At 43.6% G+C, this 26,186-nt stretch overlaps 1 long non-coding RNA gene across 3 annotated transcripts in view; it reads left to right on the top strand.

Annotated features, from left to right (window-relative positions):
- LOC110407525 overlaps window positions 245-26,186 on the top strand; it is a 30,999-nt gene continuing 5,057 nt past the window's right edge. The window contains exons 1-4 of one of the 3 annotated variants that reach the window (XR_002443921.1): window positions 245-312; window positions 1,296-1,381; window positions 2,140-2,212; window positions 8,982-9,088. This is a non-coding gene — a long non-coding RNA (uncharacterized LOC110407525). Of the gene's footprint in view, window positions 313-1,033; window positions 1,150-1,295; window positions 1,382-2,139; window positions 2,213-3,480; window positions 3,821-8,981; window positions 9,089-26,186 lie in introns of those variants that run through there. The other 2 variants (XR_002443920.1, XR_002443922.1) reach the window with 2 other exon arrangements.

The following is a 26,186-nucleotide window of genomic DNA, read 5'->3' as shown; positions in this document are numbered from 1 at the left end:
TGGTTGGTTTAGGGATGGGGAGGTGACCTTAGAAGATCCTCTGTTTTTAAGGCCACACATAAATGATTCATCCGCTGATGCACCGTCAGTGCTGAATGAACCCATTTTTGCAATTTTTCTCCAGTTCTGCCCATCCATTACTGCAAACCATGTTCTTAAGGAGAGCTTAAAGCTCTCTTAGCACTCGTTCTTACTGAGACACCTTTTTGTGGTTTCTGTAATGATCTTGGCTTGTCCTCTTTCAGGATGGGCTGAAATGGGAAGGCTCCATCTCAGAGGAGTGTCCTGGCGATCTACCTGGATAGGAACTGGGTGAGTCAAAAGGAGTATATGGAGCATAAGAATCTGGAAATCATGAAAGAACCAGCAAGAGTCATTCCATCCACCTACCTCCCCTTCTCCTGAACCGCCCTTCTTGTGTGGGGAGCAAGTAATAGCAACCAAAGGGAAATTGCTTGGAAACAAGTTGGGTACCAGTTAAAAAAAACCAAACAAACAAAAACCAAATTTTAAAGGTGCTCAGGCAATGCCTGGAACCCTCCTCCACGTGTTATCCAGGGTTTTCTGCACAGTGATGACATTTGGAAGTGTGGCTACCAGACTGAGTTACAAGCAAAGGGTGGGGTAATCACATGCTCTTGGTTTCTTTGCCATATTTAGCTGCATCCTTTCCAGGCTGCCGCAGTTTACAGGCTCAGGTTTAGCGGCCGTGCCAAGAAACAAGCTGCTGGCCCGCGAGCGCTGGGGTGGATGGCTGCTGAGTGAGAACACATCCACCCGCTCCAGTCTGGGAGTGGGGAGGGAGCCCTGTGTGTAATAGCAGGAAAGTGGAGGTGGTGGTTTGGGGCTTTTTTTTTTTTCTTTTTTTCTCTAATGACCAAATCACCGCTTTATCGATGACTAATTAGAATCAGCAGGGTCCAGATGGCCAGCTTCTTTAATGAGGCCAATTAAGGGTCCAAATGTTTTCATATGGTGCCTTTTTTTTTTCCTAGAAAGACATAGTAGTGATGGAGATCTCACCTTCTGCTCTAAACATAGGTCCGTGGCATGATCCTAGAGATTTTAAAAGTAGAAGGTACATGCAATAAGGCAAAAACAGCGCAGGTTTTCAGCATGGAGGTTCTGTGTCCTGCCTCAGTTCCCAAGGTCTCTGCTGAAATCCGCCCCCAAATACCTTCTCAAACAAAAAACAAACAAACAAAAAAAAAAACAAAAAAACTTCTCTTGGTAGGACTATTCCAATTCACTTTCTCTTTTTTTTTTTTTTTTTTGTGTGTGTGTGTGTGCTGCAGATTCTGCAGTCCTGAGTCATGGTCATGAGGAGAAGAGCTGTAACGCTGTGATCCAGAATTTCCGATTTCTAACCTGAACAGACGTGGTGAGTAGCTCGCGAGGTTTCCACCCTTGTTTTGCAGGTTCTCAATAGAGTGTCTAAGCAACTGCTGTTGGGTGTTTATTTGAACCAAAGGAGCTTCCTGAGGCTCTGTCCTCACCGGAGCTCCTCCTGTCTGCCCACCTGAGCTTTACAGGACACCTATTCCTACACTGCAATGAGACCTAAAAACCTCTTCAATGTTTATGATATTTCTCTTCACAAGACTGCCACAAAATGCTTCCATTTTAGAAATTGGGAATGAGGGAGAAGAAGGACCTTCTGTATTGCAGAGAGGGCATAAAATGAAGCAAAGAATCCCAACTCCAGGCTGGCATTTGGCTGCTAAATCAGTCCTCTTACTTACTGCACTTCATGGTCATTAAGAAAGAAACCAGACTCCAGTTCTATCATGGGTCAGATATTTGCAACCTTTACTCTGATTACGAAATACCTATTTGCAAAGGCAGCCACATTAATCTGATGTCGGTAGAGATGCCCATATGAAAAACTCCCAGACCCACAGCCAGCTGTGCTTCCCCAGTGGCTTTCAGAACATAGAATTTATCTCAATTCTCAACAGGTCTGCAAACTCAAAACGTTATCATTGTTTTTGACAAATGAAACAATCCATTCTTTAATCCTTCCGTTCATAAAATCCTTAATTTTTGCAAAACACTTTTTTTTCTTTAGGAATCCAAACAGATAAATAAATGTTACGTTTTAATACTTCCTAGAGGTGTTCAAACTTCCCTTCTCTGCAGGCCTGGTCATCAGCGTGGTTGCAGGGCAGCTCAGAGCCCAGCTTGGATGCGTTGGGGTCACAGCCTCCATCAGGTGAGTGAGCTCCCTGTGTGGGAAATGGCAGGAGAGGAATGCCGTGCATTCCAAAATGTCTAAGGCTTATTTGGAAATGTACACGTCTGAGTGCACTGGACTGGATCAACCACAGACATTATGAGGTTTGCGGTGTGTCTGAGTGTAACAATAGCACTAGAAGTCTATATGAGATTTCCCGGACGTGTAAGGCTAATATAGATCACATATGTTCCATTAAACACATGGCAAATCCAGGAAAGCTGCACTGGAGCTGTAGCACAGTGAGCTCCTCAGATGTGTAGGAAGCGATGTTGGCGTTGCCCAGGTGCATGACTTTGTGGTGCTATGTATGTTTCAGTGTTTCCCAAAACTGTGTGTAGGAAACTTCATTCTTTGCGTGGTCGCACACCCACCCCTGTCCCAGGAGGATGGATGGGTCCCAGTCCTGCTGAGGACCATACAGAGACCACAGCTGTCAGGGAACCCTGTGGTTCTTGCCATAAGAGATCTCAGGGTCTTTTTCCATCAGAAAGGACTGAGATAACAGTCTTTAGAAGAGCTGGTGCTCTGAGAAGTTGATGGTAGAGAGAGCAGCTAAAAATGTCAATGTGTTTGAGAAGTGATTGACCCAGGACCTGCTGGAAGCATTGCTGTAATTTTCTAGATTTTATCAGGTGAGTGGCAGGAAATGTCTGTGGCAATGAACCTTTTCCCCAAATTCCTTAACAAACAAAATGAGCAGAAAGAAGTGTGTGTCTGGAGAGAAACCCTCACACTGAGCAGAGGAGACCGAATGCCCTCCCTGATGTGGTAGAGCGGGACTTGCTTTCACCTAGATGAGAAAAACATGAATGAAGTTGCACATTTCTTTGCTGAGTTTGATAAGCTCATGCAAAACGTGTGTCTAATGAATGGGACAGGCTGGAGATCGTGAGAAACGTCAGAATGCGTTGCATTTCTGGCTGGATGAAGGCTGAGAAGGAGCAGAGAAAGGCAGCCTGCACAACTGGGGTGCAAGAACAGATGGAGCCTGAGGGGAGCACAGGGCAATTCGAGGCCAGAAAAGGCTCGTGGGAATTTCTGACGTATTTTGGGGATAAACAGAGGCAAACAGAACAAGGGCTTAAAACATGAATATTGGGCAGAGACTGCCAAAAAAAACCCAGAGGTTGTGCTCCCTTTGTAGTTATTTGTGGTGCTGGGTAGGATTGCACTCGTGGTTTCTATTCTTTTCCTCACCCTTAAAAAATGTGATGAGTTCAATGAGTTTTCTAACTGCCAGCCAGGTCCTGCATTGCACAACCAGCCGACCCTCCTCACAGTCCCTGCTCCGAACCAGGCCATCATGTTGAGCCTCCAACGCATGTCAGGAACTTCCAGCTGAAATTCAAAAGCTGTGGCATGGCACTGATTGAACAAGATGGCATTATTTCATAGCAGTTGTCTCACGTTTTGCATGGTGTCCGAAGGAAAGGTTCGTTGAGGCTGCCAGTGGTGGCAGTGCGATGGCACTGGATGGAAAGCTAATGGAACTTGTTTCCTGATTTATGTCATTTTTTCATTGAAATCTCAGTTCAGGGCTTATCTCTTCCAGCTGCCACCCTATACCATGATGTAGCAGAAATGCTAAGTCGTGGCCTGAACTAGTGATTGAGCACCTGGTGGGAAAGCAGGGCCAGCCCAGGGGAGCTCAGGTGCATGCAATGCAATGCGCCTGAGTGACCAGAAGGGGTGGAGCCAGGATCCACCCCTGCCCAGATCTCATTTAAGGGTTGGCAGAGGAGGTGAGAAGGTCTTGCTGGAGATCCCTGTGTACCTGAGGCCTTCTAAGGGCAGAGCAAATTTCCTTCCTTTGTTTCTAGGGCTGCAGTGTTTGGGCTTGTCCTGGTTTGCTGCAGCCTAGGATATTGTCACCCCACTGTTATTGCTGTACTTTACATTACTTTATAGCATTACACGTGGCAATACCTTTGTCCCAAAGCACAGTGTTACTGCCCCCAGCCCTCAAAAACACTCCCAAGCCAAAAGACCACCAGGTGCCCTCTAAGCTATTGCTCTCTCTGTGCAGCATGTTATAAACCTTTATTTGTCTCCTATGTAAGGATCCCCTTGCAGATCCAAGCAAGCTAGCTGGGCCATTTCCCTCAGAATGCTCCTGGCAGCTTCACTATACTGCTCTGAGAGCTCCTTGTCCAGGCTGAGTTTTTGGGTTATTTTGAGTTTTCCTCTCAGGTTGCCTCCTAGCTGCACCTGGTGCAGGTATGCAGGGTTCTGTCCTCCAGCTGAGCCTGGCTCTGCAGCACCGAGCAGATCATCTCCTGGAACACTGCTCTGCTTGCAAGGATGTGCTTGGTGGAACAGCTCAGTTCCCCCACCTCCTGCTGGGCCCTCCTCACTTTGCCAGGCAATTTCTTCTTCTTTACAATGAACCAAAAAATGAAAAGCTATAGCCCTACATGTGCACCTGCACAGGGCAGGCACCTGCAAAGACAAAACGAGGTCTGTCCTGTGACTTGCATCTGGCTGGGATCCAACAAAGAGATGCTTACGCACTTTTGTTTCTGCAAAGCTAAGCATATGCAGCAATAAGCTCTCCAGTGACCGACTGTGAAAGGCATCCACTGGTTTGTTTCCAGTTTCCTTATCGGTGTCACTGCTCCACATGCATGGGCTGTATAATAGAAGCATTTGCCAGCAGTAAGCCAGCAGACCCCACAGAACTTCCTTGAGCTCACAGGGCCAAGATGATCCCTGGTACACCTTCTTTGGCTTCCCTCCGTGAAATCAATAGTCTTTCCACCTGGCTAAATTTGAACCATCTTTTCTCTTTGTTCAGTTAGTGAAAAGCATAGGGTATTGTGTGAGGTTTTGCTGAAAAGCGTAGTGCAAATCCATCCTAATCTTCCATGAGACACCTCCTTGTTCTGCTCAGGGCCACCACTCGTGGCTGCTCTGTCCTTTGGGGCAGGTCTTGTGATATCACAGGGGCAGATGTCACAGACCTGGGCTGTCAGTGCCACGTGAAGCACCCCTGGAAAGCCAAATCTCGTGCTATGCTTTCAAGAGCAGACAGCCCAGTTGGAAACCTTATTTTGTACCATAAAGAAGAAACAAGCTATAAAAATGGCCAGGATCTCAAAGGAACTTAAAATCTATCTGTACTGTACCATGCAGCACATGAAGCAGCAGTGATCTGGGCTCTGAGCAACCTCCAGACACAGGTGCTGTAATACAGCAGCACCTACAAGAATGCTGCTAATTCATACGATCCTGATTATCTTAATGTTGGCCTTGCTTTGTTCTTACCCTGTGCCTGCTCACCATGCTCCTGCTGCATTGTCTCCATGTAAGGCTGGCAGCAGGAGCACAGCCAGCCGCTTCTCTCAGTTTTTGGGCAGCCTTCGTTATGGCAGAGTGAATGCTGTGCTGCTTGTTGAATGTCTCAGGACTATCTGAGAAGTGGGCATTGATGGCATGGACATTTACCAGCTTCAGTGCAAGAGTCCCCTCTTTGCTGAAGACCCCTGGGGAAATGAAAAACCCAAAGGCATGTAAGAGAGAGCCACAGAATAAATCAACTGAAGGCATGGAGGCAGGGTGAAGGAGAGTGAAACTTGGTTGAAATGAGCATGGGAAGCTGGCTCGCATGCCGTGATCAGCTACAGACCCTTCCTTGGCCCTTGGGAGTTCTTCTGTTACCGCTGGCTGCCCTCATCAGTCATTTCCAAGCTGGGTTTGTTGGCAGTCTGAGGGAGGGAGGCAGGTAACCATTCACCTTTATGGAGATGAGGATGCTTAAGCCAACTTGGAACGTGGAGTTTTTTGAATACTCTTACCCTGAGTGACTCCCCCAGGTCTTGCACCGAAGCCAGATCTCCTGAATGCCCAGCACGTTACCTGGTCATACAGCTGGGAATTTTCCAAGAAATGCATTGTTTGGGATCTGTATGCTTTCCTTTCTCCCCCCCTTTGCTCAGAAATGCTGATGTGCTGAAATCAAGACTTGACGAGAGGAAGGAGAGATTCTCAGACATTTCTTAGCGAAGCCATTTGGGGCAGGAGAGCGGAGGAGCGGTCACCGAAACGGTTGAAGGAGTCTGCATGAATAATTTCCAAAGTGGGATATTAATTGCAACGGCTTTTTACTTTGAAATGTAGATTGAATATCGAGTCGTTCAGTGAGTTTCTGGAAATGGCATATACTCGAGGAGCTCTACGTAGTGAGCAGGAACACGTCATCTGTTATCAGGTTGGAGACTGGATCACGCTGAAAGCTCTCCAGCCTGGATGGTCTGCCCTATCGCTGCGCCAGGAGCCTCAGAGAGAAGGCACGGAGCCCTGGGCACGGAGCTGTGGATCACTGTGCTCCACAAAGCTCTCAGCTCTCAGAGAAAAAAACAGCGGCTCTTACACTCTCAGGCTAAAAACCATCTTGGCTCCATAGACATTGGATGAAATATGCTGATTTACGGTAGCAGAGGATCCAATTCTGTAATTTTTCATACCTGCAGTAGATTAAAGCTTTTCCCTGCTAAGCAAATCCTTCCTTGTTATGCAGAGGGAATATATGGGCCAAAGTTTCAAATCCTCTTAGAGCATGCTCAGTTCACAATAATTGTAATTAGAGTTTGACATTCAAATCCCTTAGGCAGCTTTGGAAATTGCAAAGCGGTCGCACCACTGGAGCCCTAATTAAAAGCTCAGTTATCCAACTGGAAATCAGAGCAGTGGTTCCATGACAGCGCTCCTAGAGCATAGTTTGTTTTACAAACCTGCAGAAATCTAATTGCATCTCCTGCGCAATGGAATACATGATCCATTTGCTAGCAGTATTTCCAGCAAATGTCAGAGAGGTTTGTTATTTTTAAAGAAGGAAAACTTCAAGTCTCCGTTTTTAACAATAAAATCTGTTTTAGTGAGTTTCCCAGTTGCCAAATTAATGCTGAGTGTGCTTTGTTTTGCTTCTCTGTTTGCTCTTATGTGTCTAAGTTTCCTATTAGAAAAAGAGGGGGTGGAGAGGGGGAAAGCAGGGAGGGAACTTTGGTTTTGCCCAATAAAGTGATGGATCCTAATGATAGGTAGAAATGAAGAATTTGTTCTCCAGGGTGCCGCAGAAGATGTTCCTTCAGATTTACAGCAGTAAAAGAGAAGGAAAAATTATGTTCTATCAAATTCCATCCAGTGCCATAAAATTTATTTAAAGTAGAGTAAATGAAAAAATAAATACTTCGTTAGACTACCCTAGAGTCTATTATATGCAAGTAATTTAAGGAAAAGTTCAGAGCAAAGTCTGGAGGAGTTATTAATCCCATACCTTACCCTCTTCAGCACTAGCTCTTGGCTCCCTTCCCACTGAACGACTGGGACTGGGCTCTTACAGAAACGTGGAAAAGGAAAATATTCAGATGTCTTGTTTTCTGGAGAAAATCACGCATTTATTTGAGAAAAGAAAAGAAAACATTACAGGTTCTTGTCTTTACTTAAAGCTAAATTCCATTAAAACCCTAAAAGAGTTGAGTTTAGAAAGACCGCCTCGGCTTTTCTTGGGATAATATTGCAGGTGCTTCGTTTTTAGCGTGTGATGTGTTCCATGAGTGCTCGCCCCCTCCTGTGATGTCTCTTTGTAAGGTGGGAGGCTGCTGCTCCTCAGGAGGGACGTGGTGGGACGAGGTGTGCTGGAGAATTCCTGGCTACATTAGCGTTACCAATGGAAACTGCCCTCGGTCGCTCCTCTAAATGCAACAGTGCATTAGCGTGCAGTATTGTAAAGTCAGCACATCCAACTCCTTGGGCTGGAAAAAACGTCCGACTTTGTCATATGCTTTTTGCTCATACGGTGTTATTTTTGATCTCCACTGGAGCTTCTATGTCATATAAATAACCTGTGACACATTCTGCAGCTTCAACGCTTTTGTTTTCGTACGTGCTTCTTGAAAACAAGCTATTTTGGAGGACCTTTGAATTTTCCTCCATTTCTACTGGATTTAGGAGTTCTCGCTTCCTGTCCTAAGCTGGCCCAGAGCGGCCACCCATTAGAAGCCCTGCAGTGACTTCTGGAAAGGCTTGGCAGTGCAAAGCAGTTACGCTTTTCATCCAGAAGAAACCTGGTATAAACCTGTGGTCATTACCCCATAACATACTCTTTTATAACTCCATTTTTACAGTCTCTGGCAGGGACTCGGTGCCATTATTTTTTTGTTTCTACCGACAGCGGGGAGAGGAGCGCTGACAATTTGTGTACATGTGTTCCTTGTGCGCCTGTGTACTATTTCAGCACTGGAGCATTTTTGGATGAGGACCAGAATTTACTAATTATCACTTTAACCGCCGTCCACAAAGAAGGGGGCGAGGGGGGTGAAACTTCCAAAGAAAATAGTTAAAATCTTATTACCGATGCCTCAACAGGGCTGCCTTGTGTTTACAGGAAGAGATTCCCGCTGTGAAAGAGAAAGAAAGCTATGATGTCTTTTTCAAGGGAGGAGGGATTGGCTTCCTCTGCGCAACAGTTTTATGGACGTTGTCACAGAGGCTGACTCCAGAAAAGTGCATTGTAGGGGAAAGGGATTGGAGCGGACCAAGAGAGCAGCGCTCGCACCTTGCGCTGAGTCGTAACTCACAGCCGGACCTCACGTTCAGCAAACGCACGGACCATGTGGCCCAAAGAAAGGAAAACTTGACATGAAAATACCTGTTAAAAGTCAGATTTGGAAAGTTCTGAGCAGGGCAAAACGCTGCTTTCTCTCACCTCTCCCACCGCTCTGTGTAACTTTCCCTTCGTCTTTTGCAGCTCCACCAGCAGAACCCTTGTCAGCTCCTGAGCCAACATCCAAATGCTTTCCTAACGCTTGGCTACCTTCGAGAACAGCAATGCTGAACCCTGAGAAGCAATCAGAGGTAATCTATCAGGTGCTGCCTGACGCTGGGCTGGCACCGAGCTCTTTTACCGAGCTCTGGTTAAAGGGAGAAGGCTTTTGCTGGTTTTAGCCTCCATTCCATGCCCTGGTATTACCACCAGAAGCTGTTATCTGCCTATCGTCACTACCCCGCACACTTCATAACTCCCACACCAAATCCTACCTCCAGCTTCCCAGCCTGCCCTGGGACGTAATGCTGGAAAAAGCATTTGCCAGTCAGCTCAGGAAGTCTTTAAAAGGCGAAAAAAGAAAAAAAAAAAAAGGTTAAAGAACTGAGGTCTCCTTCTACCCTCTCACTGCCTCCATTTCTTTTTCTCTTTTCTCTCTTTTTCTTTGTAATTACAAGCTGAGGGCTCTCAGTCTTTACCTATCTGGCACTGAGACCCATCCAACTCAGCCACTGACCAGGGATTCTAAGAACTACAGAGCAAATCTTGCAGAAAAAATGTTGCCCGAGAATTGTGCGATTTAAGGGCACTCCTTTCTGCCGGCACTGTGGCACATGGCAATGTCACCATGATGTGGGACACGGGTGGTCCCCTCTCCAGTCCCCAGGGTCCTTGTCCCAGCATTGCAGCTTGGCACAGCCACAGCTCTTGCTACACCCATTGTACAGGCTGCATTTCCTTCCCCTCCCTTCTGGGATTTGCTGGCAATAATGGCAGCTGCCTGCTTACCTCTTCTGAAGGAGCTGAGAGACAGCAACAGCAAAGAGTGGGCATGTTTATCTTAAAAATCCCAGGAGATGGGGATGTAAAGGTAAAGCATCTCACCAGGACCTTTTAAAAGCCTTCTCATGCTGCAGGAAAACAACAGCAACCCAGTTGCAGCCCATATAAAGTCAGAACTTCACGTCACAGCGCATCCAGGGACTTCTCAGTGCAGAATGATCTCTTGCTCAAACGTTCATAGATAACATTTCTTTGCAAGTCTTTTCAGCAGTGCAATGGCATTTGATGAGTCAGCATCTCTCCCTTTGTGAACAAACCTGGGTTTATCAAACAAACACTGTGCACTTGACTTGTTCTCCTTCCGGGACAAGCCAGATTGCCGCAGCAAGGTCATCCCTGGGGACAGCTGGGGCGTAAAGCATTTCCCTGCATGCTGAGCAACGTTGTCATAAAAATATGGGGCTGCTCCTACACCAGGTTGTTTTTTTCTGTGCAGATTAGGGCTGGTGGTTGGCACTTTAAGCAGTGCTTTGGTTGTCCAGGCTTTGTGTTGCAGCTTTCCATCAGTGACACGTTTCAGCTGGATGATGATCCTGTGCGACCTGGCCTTGTGTTTCAGTACGTCCCATCTCTGAGCTCCATGGGTTCAGTTTTTGGGAGGGTTTCTGGTTCTGCCCTGCTCATACTAATTGGTCTGTTTGCTATATATTCTATTGTGCCATGAAAAAAAGTTCAGCCTTCCCATGACAAAGACAAAAGCAAAATTTTGCTTTAACAGAGCATGGCAGGGAGCTGTAGCACTCCTGAATGGCCTCATTGCTGCAGCCAGGCAGTGACCTGCAGCCAGCAGCCCAGGAGCTCAGGGTAAAACAAGAACCAGAGAGATGGGCATCTCCTCCTGGCTCCCAAAGGAGCCCTCTTTGAGTTTTGGAGGGCTCCTGTAATACAGTCAGACAATCAGTCTCCAACCAATAAATGGCAGAAACACAGATTCACATTCTTTGCATCTCAGAAAAAATAAAAGACAGTTGCTAACTTGGAAATTCAGATCTCCCATGTACTTTGCTAAATGGAAACTGAGACTCCAAATTGCTAATTGTTAACCACAATGTGCTGGGCTGCTTTTGTGTTTTACCCCAATCCCCTCCCCACTCCTGCTATGACATCTTTGCTTTTTCTTACCAATCTTTCAACCACGAACATCAAGTCATCGTCAGGTTTGTGTTTCATTCTCAGGTCTCCTGCCCATTCTCTTACTCATATAAAATGGCGCAATTAATTTATTGCAGTCTCGCCACAGTTGTTTTATTCATCATAACCGTAAAGCTCCTGTGAAGTACGCCCAAGAGAGGCAATATCATTTTAACAAAACTGTCCTGATGAAAGAAAGCTGAGAACCCAGGGAGAAACAGCAAGCTTATATACCTAGAGTGTGTTTCTGAGATAATATTTCTTCCACTAAAACATTATTTCACGTGATAATGAGTATACAGCCTGTCCAGTGAAGAAGCCACACAGTAAACAGATGTGGAAAAAATCACAGAGAAAAAGCACCATTGGCAGACACCAGAATTAAGCTGAGGAGGTTATGGCACATTCATTGAGAGATCCACTTTTATCTGGTGAATGGATTTGGGATGAAAATGTAACTGTCTTGAAAGTGTGTGCAAATCCAGCATAGAAATGATTGGGGCTATTTCATAGGTTGTGAAATGCAGCCATGATGAATGCTAAGGGTGTGCCCGTACTCAGAGGGCTTGTTGTAGTGCTCAGGAATAGCTGGAGGGTTAGGGATCAAAGAATCATGGAATTGTCTGAGTTGGAAGGGACCCTGGAAGATCATCCAGTCCAACTCCTCTGCACTGAACAGGGACATCTACAGATCCTTCAGGTGTTCAGAGCGTGGTCCAGCCTGATCTTTAACCAGAACTCAGACTCGTTTTGTGGTCTTTCAATGAACTAAGGCAAACAGAGGTGTGCTGACTACTGCTGATGATATTTAAGGACATAAAGGATCGAAGAGTCAGGTCAGCCTTACAAATCAGCAACCTCAGTAAGCTGCCATAAGGTTTGTTAGCCCTTTTTGTGAATCTGAGCAACATTTTATTTTGGATTGATTGAGTTAAGATTGCTAGTAGAACTTTGACACATGTAACTGTGTTTTAGGGGCTGTAGGCATGGAACTAGTTTGAATTTTGCTCTCTGAAATGGCAGGGACGTGCAAATCTAGGTCTTGGTCTGCAACCTGTCTCACCCAATGATTTCTTAGTGCCAAGCTGAAATGGGTTCTACACTTTAAACTTTTTATTCTAAATGTTTTCAGTCAATACTTGAAAGCCTCCGAAGTTCCATTAGCCTGGGCGACTGACAAATACCTGCCATTCTGCCTCTGGCCTATCTGCATAGCCCAGTAAATTTCATTGTATTTCATTTTAACGGCTGTACAGAACACGAAAAGGGGCTGCACATAAAAAAAAAAAAGCACAACAATAACAACAGCAAGCTGAGATACAAAACCGGCCTGTCTCACTATGACATAGTGCCATGAGGTTCCCAGACTGCTGTTAAGAAAATATAGCTCAATCACGTCGTGCCCCTGCCCAGCTATGTTTCATCTGCCAGGGGATGTTGAAATTGTGCCTTCCTGGCGCTGTCTTTATTTACCACAGTGGCATTGACTTCATGCGCTGGGGCCCTTTCCATTTGGGTTGCCTCAGCCAAGGTCATCATTGCGTAAAGCATGAGCCCGCAAATTGCAATTTCTTGCTATTTCTGAGGAGAATTACTAGTTCTGTTTGCATCAAGGACGGTGAGGAATCCCTGCTACACTTGGGACGTGGCAGAGCTGACTTAGTCAGAGTTTCTTGGATTAAGCAGTAAGAAGAAAAAAAAGAGCTAGAAAGATGAGTCACTGCTGAGTGAAATGTACTCTGTAGCTCCTCATGGAAAGCCAGCTTTCTTAAAAATCATAGGATGTGTCTCTATATACTTTCTTCTATATTGATACAGACATGTGAGAATATAGAGGTCTGTATAAACACATAAAGGAAGATTCAAGTGCACATGCACCCAGAAGCGCACATCTATAAAGGTATTATACATGGTTCTGGAAGGGGTGAGTGTATGTTCCTAGGCCATGAAACCAAAATCTACTGAAGGAATTGCGCAGCATACCGACACATGCCTCTTTTGTGCCTACGCTGCAAAAAAAAATTAATACTTTAGGAAAATAAATGATCACGAAGAAATGAACCTCTGTGCAAGAGCTGAGGCACCTCAGATAGAGGATCTGAAGGTATTTCAGAGCCCAGCTCCGAACAAAATCATGAAACTGATGTTCTGCTCACCTTCTGTCTCATGCACAGGGCAATGCAGAAACTCAGAGACATTTCTGAAGTGTGAACTTCTGACTTTAAAGTCTGAGAAGTCTGTCATCTCTTCAAGGTTTTACCTTGAGTTTATCTTGTCCAGGCCATAAGGTAATAGAATGTTATGGGGAAAAAAGGAAATGTCATGGATGAAAAATATAGTATCAAGATTTAATGACTAGAATTACTTCTTTACTCTGCAAAAATGACGTTGTGTGGATCCTATCAGCTGACGAGGGTGCATTTACGTATCAGTGCAACTTTCACCACTTTGACTTCATCGAAATGACCTAGAAAAGCGCTGCCAAGCTCAAGTCTACAGGCTGGAAGTAGCACTGATGAAAAGGATATGGTCATTTGTCATCTTTCACTTTCCCAATAGCTGATTCATCATCTCCGTTGACTTCTTGGGCATATCCATCAATGAAAGTGAGATATTTCAGCCAGCCCTCTAAGTGCTCATGGAAGAAGTCCAGACATTAGAAAATCTCTCACTTCTCCAGGTACTCTCTGAACTGTGCTTTCCCTGTACTGGGGATTTGTCTCAGGTACAGGGTGTACACAAGAGCACTGGCTGCTGCAGAGCTGATCTTTATTCCCGGGCTGGCTTACGCACTGCGATGTCTCTCCAAATTTCTTACCTGAAAATACCCCGCTGCTCCACACTGCTTAGGGAGCAGCACAGACATTGATCGATATACCTAAATAACATTGATCCTGAAGGCATCAACCGTTGCTCCTTTGTTACTAGGGCTGTTCTGACTTGGAAATTACAAGGCAACAGGAAAAGAAGCAAGAAAGCATTTACAGCAACAGAGTATCCTACTTCCAGTGTGATTTGGTTTCTCATGCTTTACTATGTCTAATTAAGGTTTTACAAGTTGCTGCAAAGCCCCATCTCTCTCCACTCCCTGTAAAGCCCCTCCTGCATGGTCACCACACGACAAAGAGACAGTCCCCTGTAAAACACAGCTGCAAACTGTGCCAACAATTTACAGGTCTCAGAGATCGTATTCATGCAGAGGTCCTGCAGAAAGGGAGATCCTGAATGTCATACTCTGTTGGTGGAATGTCATTAATCAGAGGATAATGGACAGGAAGGTGGGTGGCTGCTGATAGTTTTGGCTCATTTAAGACAGTTTTGGAAGTCTTCCAGATTGTGTGGAGAATTTTTGAAATGTTTTAAACAATACCATCTTTACAGTGGTATAAAATGGTGGGGTGGCTTGAGTAGGTTTCCAACTGGCTCCTGGCCCGTGCAACCTCAGGATTCCACTCAGCTGTGACCTGGGCTCCTGGGTGCCTACAGTGTCCCAGTTCATCCCTTGCCCCCTCCTTGGGTTTTTGCACCAGCATGAGGGAGAAAATATCTGTCGTGCTCCAGCTTCTGCTGAACCTCAGTGCTCTTCTCATATCAAGCTTTGCTACTGCAGCTATTTCTCCTTTATAGTCCATGGAGAGCTCCTTCCCTTCATGCAAAGATGGCACGTTGTGTAATGCTGAAATAAATCAGTACATTTATAAGCAGGTAGGGGTAAATCTTACAGGGAGGGTTAATTCTTCCATCATATTTTCGACTGGGCTCCAAAATCTGCCTTGCCACAAAGGGAAATGCCGTGTCATGAAGAGCAGACAGATGCTTGCAGGTCCATAAAGAACAGTGCAGAGTCTACAATTCTCTCAGCTAAAGAAGTATTCTTGGTGTTGGGCTCCTGCTTTGTTGCTTCTTCTTTGCTGCCCAGTGCCTCGTGCCCACCGGTGCTCCACGTGCACTGCTGGCAGCAGCTGTGCTGTGTGGATGGTCAGTAAGCCTACAATGAGCATCATATGGTTGGTAAATACAGTGCATGTTGCTGTTGGGTGCTACCTGATCATACAAAGAAGTGAACTAATTGTGTTCACATGAACTAATGCTGTAAGTCACGGAGCAGGCTCTTTATCCTTATCCACAGGAGGTAGTCACACTTCCATTAAAATTAGAGAAACTTTTCTGTGCTCTCCTGAGAGCTATAACACTGAAGTCTTTCAGCTTTTCTAAGAGTAAAAGTTTCCCATACTGGTGAAAGTGGTTTTATTTCATTTTATTCATTTAATATTTTTTGTTTTAATCTTATGTTAGTAAAATATCATCCTGATTTTTTTCTATTATTTTTATTACAGAAAACGATTCCAATTCCAAATGACACATGGTTTAGAAGGCTTTATTTATAGGAAAGTAAAGGCTAAACCTGAAGCTAGCTATCTTTTTTTCCCTTCTGTGTTTCCATAAACATGATTTCTCCCAATAGAAAAAGTAGTAGAAGTAACTTGTCATAATATCGTTCATCAAAAGCAGTCTGATAATCCCAGACATTTGAAGCCACGTTTGCAAGTAAAACACACTAAGTGGAAACAGAAAGCTTGAAGAATTAACTCGTTTGCGTTTCTTTACCTTCCTATTTAAGAAAAAAAAGTCATGGTGTAAGGCTCTTGATATGTTATGGTGCCTTTGTATTGTGAATCGAGACCAAAATAATTAGCTATGGATGCACAGCGCTGCCATTCCATTGTTACCTATGTGATGCTCTACATAGCAGAAACTCCACATCTGGAGAAGGAGTTTCCATTCTGTTCAGGACTGAACCAGCCCCAAGAGCAAGCCCACCTAGCCAAGGCCTTCCTTCTTGCTGTACATGACCACAGTAGAATATTTCTTGCTTGAGCACATGGCATATGTCAGGCACACACTTTCCCTTTTCAGCAGATTTTGATTGATCCATGAAATAAAGCCTACTGCAACCATAGAAACTAAAAGCCATCAGCATTCACAATGGTGAGAACAGGCACCTGCGAGTGTCCAAATAAAATAAACAGATGTAAAAACAAATTAGGTAAGATGGTATTCTAAATGCTACTGTCCAATTCCTTGCTTGGAGTCAGATATGTGCTTTCATACCGGAAGGGTTCAGCCTTCCTAGATAGTTTTCCATGTCATTGGCACTGTTTTCTATAGCATTTGGACTCCGCAGAGCACGGTGTTTCACTGCACACCAAGTCCCCAGCCACTAGCAGGGGAGCTCTCACACACCCAATCTGCTGCGCGCTGATGTAAGAATGGCATTCATCCTACATCAGGCATTATGTTTTGGTTTTGATAATTCGGTAGAGCTGAAGTACTTGGAGCAGTTTGCTCTTTCTCGCCGTCCCGTTTTCCAGTGGTTGTTTTGCAGACTTGCTTTTAATTACACCAACCTCGGGATCAAAGCAGCATTATCTGAGGCCTCTCTTTCACAAAAGGCAATCATGCAAAGTCAAGGGTTGGGAACCCTAGAGACGTCTCAAGAAGGAGGAGGAGGGAAGGAGGGGGCTTGTAAGCATGCCCCATCCCCACAGACATTAGAGCTCAGGCTGGATGGGGCTCTCAGCACCTGACTGAGCTGTAGGTGTCTCTGTTCGTTGCAGGAGAGTTGGGCCAGATGGTCCCTTCCAACTCAAATGATTCTATGTGTTCTCTGGTGAATAGCTTAGTGTAGCCCCACTCCTGATGCTCAGCCAAACAGCTCCAACAACAGACGTTAGCATTAAACCTGCACTTCTCTTCAGATTTAAGGTTGCCAAGGCAGTTTTCCTGATATACCTACAGCATATCTCAGCCCCCAAAAGCCTCATGCTCACTTCATTAGCTTTGCAACGACTGCTGCACGTCTCTGAAGTTATAAAGTCTTTTTGTTAATAAAAATTATACTGTGATTATATAGTAGCTTAAATAGCAGTAATGCTAGAAGTCTTTTCAATATTCCCATAATACTAAAATAAAATATATGTTATTTTGAATTCCCAGAAATATAATCTTTTCTTGGAAGTAAACTCATGGTATGTAATCACTTGCTCCTCCCTGCCGGTGAATGCGCTCCCACCTCTGCTTCATTTTTATGTTGTGAGTGGCTTTTAATAACAGAACAGGGGAATATATTGTGGTTTCACACATATACAGATTTTACGGTCACTTATTCCTAACTAGGAGATAGAAAGACAGAGCAGAGAAGCATTCTTTCTTTCTTCCAAGGTATTTCACCTCTACATACAGCAGGCAGTTTGCTGTACTGTGGCATAACCTCTCGGAGCTGGTTTTATAGAGAGAAGGAGGAAGATAAAACAAATAATCCCGGGGACTAGCTGATGGGAAATTGCTTTAGGAGAACTCATTTCAGCTCTAATACCTGCGATTTGGGGTAACTGAACACTTGGTGTGTTGCCTTACCACAGTAATTCATTGAATTACGTCTCTCACTTCTCCAGTGCTGATCTTTTAAGTGGGCCTGAGGTTACATCACTGCAGCGTGAGTACCCAGCAGGCGGGTTCATTGGAGCCATCCTTCCATGTTTATAAAGGAGGTAAAGTAAATTAAGCACTGTGCAAAGGGAGCCAGGGCCCATGGACTCCATAGGACCACCATCCCATGGCTGGGCTTGTGTAGGCGTGGACATCCCCTCTCATGGTTTCTTTTAGCTTCCAGCCTGACACTGAGCTGTTCAACCTTCCTGCAGTTCATTAGAAGCAATAAAGCACTTATGCCTTCCTATGGATAGTGGTCTTAAAGTAAATGGCCAGCACTGGGTGGATGTGTAAGTGCCTTCGGTGTGAAAGCTCCGTGGCCAAACTGGAGCCTCATCAAATGCCTCACTTTCCACAGTTGAGTTTGAAAGGATTGGTCTAAATATACTAATTGCTCAATCTCTTCTTTCTCTGCCCTCCATGACATAACTATTTTACAGGAATTTGCCTTAAAAAAAAAGGCAATGAAAAATGTATTTTTGAAGTAAACACTACCTAATTTGGCACTGGTTTTGATTGGCATTTCAAATTTCCCTTTTTTTTTTTTTTTTTTTTTTTCCCCTTCTTACCAGGATATTAGTAGCTCCTTTACAAGCTGCAAAAATATACAAGAAAAAGTAAATGCAAGCCTTTGTTTGGGGAATTTTTCTTTTTTTTCTATGGATTTCCATCTGAATGTATTTGGCTGTCTGGGGTGAATCAAGGCTGATCCTGGTGCAAAACTATTCTCCAACAGATAGCCAAGCTGCTGAAACAAATGGTTCGTGTTAGCTAGAGAAAGACACTGAATCTAAACCATGTGCTTCTGGGTCTTGTGGTTTCAAACTGAACCACAAACACTCAGGCAAGCTGTCAGTCTCTATTCACAATTTCAAACAACCTAGCAGAAAAAGGGGGGAGCTTTTGCCCACCAATCATGTTTTTAACCCCTATGTGATTAGTGGGGTGGCTTTAATGTTTTGTGTTAGAGGTGGGGGCTGTTGCTTAGAGGTACCAGTAAGTAGAGTGATGGTCTGGGAGAGGAATAAGGACAAACATCTGATGTAAGGGGGATGAAAATGAAGATGTTTAGAACTGTACAAGGTAGAGCTCAAAGAGATCTCAGAGAATCACCTAGTCCATATGAACCCAGGCCATCTGTGGCAGGTGGAAGCCCTAGAGGAGCATCTCTGAGCAGCTTTTTTACAGAAGAGCTGACTTACAAAATACCAGGTTTTGCCATTCTTGGCAAGAGGCTGTGGAAGTGTTGTAGCAGAATGTCACCGGTGAGAGTGAGCCTGGGATGTTCAGCATCGGCAGAATGAGCTGCTACTGCTTGAGCTGAGGAAATAGCTGTTGTGAAATTGAGCTGCATTTACTGCTATGGACCAGGGCACTGCGGGGTTTTGAAGCACATGTCCCAGTTACCCTCAGTTACTGTTTATTGGTTTAGGTCATACAGCAGAGAGCTCAGGGCGTGCCATAGCCTTTATTCTTTCTGTTCCAATGGCTCTGGTTGGTTTTTTTTTTGTTTGTTTGTTTGTTTTAAACTCAGAATACTATGTAACACATACGCACAACGCCAGCTCTTGAGGCAGCTAAGCACAGAAAGCCAGGAGAGACACCAGAGATGCCGGTGCATGCTGGCATTGTGCAAGGCACCTATTGGCAGGTTCCTTCTGCTTTTTTCCCATGTAGGTGCCTTACGTGCAAGGAAAGTACTGCTTGTTCAGGAACTGCAGCTGCTGGGGAAAACACATGGGGACGTTCTGCATTTACATTCCAGGAATCACGCTGAGTAAAACTCTGCTTCAGAGAGTTCAGACACACCTGGTTGCAAGCCCAAAATTGAAATGTGCAAGGGTTGAATATTCTGTGAGGACACGTTTTGTACCAGCATTGTCTGGGGGGAAAAGAATGCCCTGCTCTAGGGCCTTTCATACATCCACATCTCCTCCCTCAGCACTCTCAAAATACTGTAGCAATGTTTATCCCTTAAAGCCCTGTGTCATATTTGGAGCTCTTGAGGGGACAAAGGGCTACAGGGAAGAAGAGGTGAGGATTCAAATTTGTAATGTGGAATCTCGTTAGTGGATTGCATGTTAAAATGAGTTGCAACCCCTTCCTCCTTGCTCTTTGTTTCCCTACCTGAGGAATGAGGTAATGATGATTGAGATCATGACTAAGCAAAGCGACATTCACAAATATTGGAGTATTAAATAATTTTGCTCTTCCTCACCTCAGAGTTAGATCTCAGCTGATCAGAGAAAACGAATTCCAAAGAATTATATACGATCAACTTGTTTGGTTTGGTTACGTTCCTCCTTTCACTTATATTCTCTCCACTTCTAATTTGGAAAACTTTGGTGAATCGGAACTCAACTTTGTGTGGCCAGATGTAACTGGATGAACACCAATGTTAATCAGTCAGGAGGCACCTCAGGCTGACACCGCTATAAATGAGCTCTATAACTCTTTAAAATCGGCCTTTTCCAACATTGTATGATGGTTACATGATCCCCTACTTAATATGCACATGAACTGGGATGCCACAAACTTCCCTGGGGTTTCCTGAGGGCTGAAGTAAAACTTAATTATACCAACTGGTTAGACAGACTGTTAAAACTTTTGTTTCACATACACTTTTTATTCCCTCTTCCCCATCTTTTCCCATTTGCCAAAACCTCCTGAAGAGAAAATAGAGATTATTTTACTTTTTACCTTAAAGGGCTCCTTGTGTGCATTTGCCTTATTAAATAACTGCCAGAATATCTAATATTCCATGGACAGCACTGATGAAAATGAAGCATAACATTGGTCAAGTGAGCAGGTTTCATGTATAGCGTTGTCCCTCATCTGATCTCCAGCCAAGAAAAATTCTGCACCATGCATCTGGTGGCTAAGATGAGTCTGCATTTAAAAGGACCATAGGAAAGATAGGCTTTTCTCTTTCTTTCTGGGTCACTATTACTCTGAACTTAATCATAACGATTCGTTTATGCCTCAGCGAGCATTTTGTCAGCCAAATTTCAGCCATCTTTCATCTCTCCCTGCGCAGGGCTGTCTTCTTGCTCTCCTCAATGCTGCTATTTTTGCCACTTGCACACAGAGGAGCCGACAAGTGTTGGGTGCAGCAGAGTTAAACTCAGCTACAGATACCAGCACTGATCACAACAGCCTCTGGTCTCTACCAGTTCAGAAGCAGTAGAGGGAAATGTATCACTGTCTGGTGAGTCCAAGGAGGAAATACGCAGCTTCAGCATCTTCAAGGCAGCCAGTCAAATATCCAGAATGCCTGTGTGCATCTGGCTGAAATGAGCTCTCCAGACTGATGCATCATTAACTTCTCCTTTAATGATTTAAAGGGGAAAAGGCCTTTTGCTGGATTTCCACAGAAGGTTAGTTTTCCCTTTTCTGGCAGATCCACAAGGCCCTTAATGGCAGATGGAAGGAAACGCTGCTACCTTTCTACATACGCTTTTCTGTAGCTAGACCACTAATGCGAGGACCACCATATTCTTATGTTTTACCTATAAGAAATTAAACACCAACCATTAATATGTTGCCTTCTGACGGCAGCTCAGTTCCTTTCCTGTAGGCCTGCCAGTTGCTAACGACGAGGTTCCATTCTCTGACTTCAGACAGGGATTTCTTCCTCCATGGTAAAACATCGCCTACCTGAGGCACCAGGATCTTATTCAACATTTCGGTCCAGAAACAGCAAACTCAATCTAGCTGTGGCAAGCAGGGGGAAAACTGGAATGCCAAGGGCAGACTGGGAATCCAAACCACGATCTGCTGGAAATAAGGCCAGCTCTTGGAGAAGCCAAGAATTTCCACCCTGTTTGTTTGAAAAGATTTCACTTGTCTGTGCATACGGCCAGGCTTGGTTATACAGCTCCTAACAGCCTCGTTACAAATCATGCTAAACTCCACACTGTGTATGGACCAGCAGTTGAAAATAGTTTCCTCCGAGTCCATCACTGCTATGCAGTGAGCTGGGTTGCTTTCAGGCTTGAAGCAATCCTTTCTGGTAATAGGGCTTGTGATTCTGTTCAGAGAAGGGGATCCTCAAAGCTTGTAGAAGCTAGAACTATGCATATGTTATGCAATACTAGAAGTCATCTCCACACCTTCTCAACAGTCCGATGGAATCCAGAATGTTTTCCTTTGCTATCATAGTCTTTGCCTCACTCTGCATGTGCTGTTACACAACCAGAAACCTTGCAGCTCAGGCAAATGAACTGTCTCTTCTTTTTCCATTTCTTCTTCTCTTCAGTTTGTGAAGGAATCCCCACTGTTTTGCAGAAATTAGCCCATTTGCAGCCATCTAATAGACATGAAACTTAAAACAGGAACTCCAGCTTTGTAGAGCAGTGGTGGCATGAATTACCCACTCGGATGAAAATGACCCACTAAAAGAAAATCGGACACAAGACTGGGAATAATCCATCCATACTCATTTGTCAGCATTGCATGCTAATACCCCTAACAGCACACAGCGTGGGGCTGGAGAATCACACTTCAATTAATCCATCGGAGCAACAGAGGGTGTTGATAAAGTAAACAGCACTGAGTGTTTGATCCAGACATTGCAGAAAATTGTCTGAAGCCAGATTAATTAAGAATATATCTTCAGATGCTTACCTGGAATTTCACATTCATTTGAAAACCTTTAATTATATAAAACAACAGTAATTAATGATTATATTAATGATTCATATAATGATTTTGAAGTCTGTTCCTCTAAAAGGATCTAACATCTCTATCAGAGTAGGAAGAGTTAAGTAGGACATCATAGGTTTAAAGACATGAACAAAGATAGAAAATGCATTTTAATAAATTTTGATCCTGAAAGAAATGCATGCATTAGAAAAAATTACCTAGAGAACCAAACTGTTTCATAAAGATTGGAAATGCAAATGTGGCACGTTTTACTGCACTCTGAGTAATTTCCCATGGAAAAAAAAAAAAGAAAGAGTTGAATTTAAAAATAATTTATTTTGTTATCCTTGATTGCTGGAAGGAAATTTGCCCATTGGGCTGAACAGAACCACAGTGCCTCGCTGGAAACTGCAAAGGGGTGTTTTTTAAAAATGGACAATGGGGTTGTTTCTAAAATATGGCTTTCACGTGAGGAATATGGAGTAATCTTTTGATTTTTAGCCTCCTGTCTCTTGGCTAATGGTGTATTTTGATTATAAGCTATTCTGGGCTGACATCTTCTCTGTATGGATATATACATATACATAAATGTATATATGCGTATATATTTATGTGTGCTGCCAGCAACCTTTCGGTTTTGAATAAACATGTAAATGCAACCCTATTCTGCCAGAAATTAAATCCTAAATATAAATAATCTCCAAACTGAACCCTAGTTTTCTCCAGATTCAACATGGAGATGACAAAAATAGTAAATAACAGAATACATTTACAACGTTGCAGATGAACTTTCCACATGGTGTGCTGGGGATCTCAGAATCTAAAATAGTGGTACCTCTGGTGCAGTCTTGAGAATTAACCTCTTTAATCTGAGTGAGAAATTAAGATGCAAAACAAGAATGACTCTAGCTGGATTTTCGGAGTCAAAAATGAAAGTGACAGCGCAGAATGAAAAACTGACATTTATATACTCTAACCAGAGATTTTTTTTCCACTATGGAACTGTTTAAGTTTACTTTTTTTTTTTTTTAACTGCAGCCATGGGAAGCATTTTTGGACATTTTGTACACCTGCTAGCTCCATTTCATTTGTTTAAACACATTTTATAACTGCAGTTTATATATTTTTCCAAGAAAATAAAAATGCTAAAAATATAATGTGGTGTTTGGGAGAATGTAGGTGGGGGATTGAAAGGAACAAGAGGGCCTCATGTTGGCACATGTTCCACTTTATGCCAACTGCAGCACATTCATCATTAACATACTGGATGGGGATTACCTCTATATACTCATTCTCACTCACACACACGTTTCCCCTTTGCACCAAAGAGCAAAATCGTGTATGGGACACAATAGACCTATTGGGCATGGGTGCCGCTTTATTGCTAATTACAGTGTTTGCTTCGCCAAAGTGTTACTGCTATTAGCCTTGAAGCAATTTTCTGCTCCATTGGTAGGATATGCCTCAGCCCTCTTGGTGCAGTCATTGCTTTGGAGCGTAGCCAGCAAGAAAGGATTTCTGCACACTAAATGTTGCAGTATTCGCCCCATGGAAAAGTCTTTACAGGGAGACTCAACCAGAGCTCGGAGAAGATCTTGAAATTATGTTTAACAAAGAGCCCGTGATATTCTTGTATTTTAAATGTTTTTATTTTCACTTGCCTTACTGCCACGGTGTTTACAGGTTTCTGTGTTGAAAGCAGTGTTGCACTGCTCAGCTACTCTACAGTATATAGAAAATCAACACATTAGTCCTGGACATTTTCCTCATCTTGAGAAACAAAGAGTTAGGAAAGATGTTTTTTCAAATAGTGACAACTGCTAGCAGCTAATGTGATTTGCCTATCCAAAGCCTTTCATCTGATTATAGAAATACAGAAGAGCGAAGAAACTTTGGATCCTTCCTCAAGTCCCCTGTTGTCACAAGGAGCATAGTATCTTTCCATAAATGTAATTTTAACAATGATACACTTCTGATTTGTTTCTAGACTTATTGTCCCCATTTTACAAAGGGAAGAGCACTGAGCATCAGCACCAAAGTATCTTACTTCAGGTCTTGCAAGGTGCTTGGATAAGACGGACCCACAGCCAAATCCCTGCCTGCTGGTCTCAGTAGCACCCATGCTAGACTGGCAGCAAATAACAAACCTGTTTGTGTTCCAAGCTCTTGCAAAGGGAACGGTTGCAGTTACTTGAATTTTCGCAGACCACTGTGGACCTACCTATCCTTCAGTATGGAAAGGCTTCTTGACCACTGCATCTGTGACTTACACAATTACATCATCTCACCACAGAACATGTTCCCTGGCACAAAGAAATCTTTTTCCTTCTGAGGGAGTTGGTGTTCTTCAACTCAAGCTCTGGACTAAACTAGCCAGCATGATTCAGATCTGCCAAACGACACATTAGCATAATGCATAAAGAGAGGGAGTCTCTATTCCCGACTAACACTGATTTAGCTTGGCATTAAGTATTCCCTCCCTTGAGCTCCCTTCCCCCGGTCTAAGAAATTCGTGACCTTTCATTTTCTTTTCAGTTTTCATCCTCCAGAATACATGAGTTCTTCTCATAATGACCTTCTTATTTTCTGTGAATGATCGGAGAGGTCTCTCACTTCCTAACCTAGTTACATCTCAGTCTCCTCTTCCTGATGCCACTAAGATGAGAGATAACGAAAAAAAAATAGAAAGGAGCCCAAACCAAACAAGAACATGTTTTGCCTTCTATATTTGAAGAGGAAAAAGAATAGCCTCAAGACAAGAAGGCTCCCTTACGGCCAAGACGACTGACAAATTCTTGTGGTTTTCTCCAAAAGTCAAACCAAAATCCAACCGCCAGCCAAGCGGAGTTCTGGCAATCTTGCATTGCCTGGAAATGAGCGCAATCGTATCCTAATAGCTATTTGGATAATTGTCCATATGAGTGATCTGCCAACCAATGTTGGAAACAAGTCTTTATTACAAATATAGCATGAAGTCTAATCTGGAATACATTAAAATGTTATTTCTGTAGCTGCCTTTTCCCGAACCTTAAGTAATGGCTAAACCGTTTATCAGCTTTTGAGGAGAAAGGTTGTGTATACTGCACTTTTAGAGCAGAGATGAAAAAAAGACTTCAATAAATAACATTCTCCACATATACCCTGTAATTTTTGGTCCCCTATACATTGCTAAAAATTACGAAAAACCTACTTTGGATTGGCTGAAAGGGGCATGGTTTGAACATCATATAATAGTGCAACTGTTTTTCTAGGCACCTGCTACAGACCTTTACAGATATCAGTAGAAGAGATGAGTGGTCAAAGCAGCCAGAGCCACTCACGTTTTGGGGAATATGCATAAATAATGTACAACTCTTAGTATGATATGCCTGAAGAACTCATGTTGCACCGTAACATGAGTCTCAGCAAGATACTGGGGACTGTATTAGTAGTACCACTATTGCTTTGTTATATACTTACCATCATAAAACCAAATACATATATATTTTCTGCTTGTACGCAGTTCAGGAAGCTACCTCAGCCTTAGGTTTCATGTGATTCCTATGTGAGTTCTCCATCTTTGTAATCACTTTCTGAAAATGATATCTCAGATGAGGCTGAGTCACTTGAAGTATCTATTTTTCCATAGTTGCTACTCAGATAGCCCAGGTGGTCAAAGTTTTGACATTTAAAGGTAGCTGGGATGAATCCCACATCCACACAGCCCTGAGTTAGATGAGGGGACTCTAAGCTTTGCAAACCTGATGTAATGTGATAGTAGTTAAGGGATACAGAACATTTACTAGCACCATAATTTGGAAAAAATATCAAAATATATTTTTTTTTGTCTAAAACTGAATGGCATCTCAGGCATCAGAACCCCTTATGACACCACAACAACTCGCTCAAACCTTATTAATGGGTGTGTTCTTCTTTACCTCAAGAAGAGTATTTTGTGTTTGATGGATGTGCTGGGACTGCCATATTTCAGACCTTCCATTTCTCTGCCTTTATTTTTTTTCTTCTTGTTATATCTATTAAAGTGATTTATGACTTTTTCATTGTTCTGCCTGGATCTCATCCAAGTCTTGAGATCAAAAT

Source organism: Numida meleagris, chromosome 17 (assembly GCF_002078875.1).
Source record: "Numida meleagris isolate 19003 breed g44 Domestic line chromosome 17, NumMel1.0, whole genome shotgun sequence".
NCBI classification, from domain to species: Eukaryota; Metazoa; Chordata; class Aves; order Galliformes; family Numididae; genus Numida; species Numida meleagris.
The sequence above is the reverse complement of the archived record's forward strand: the minus strand, read 5'-3'. Positions and strand labels throughout refer to the sequence as shown.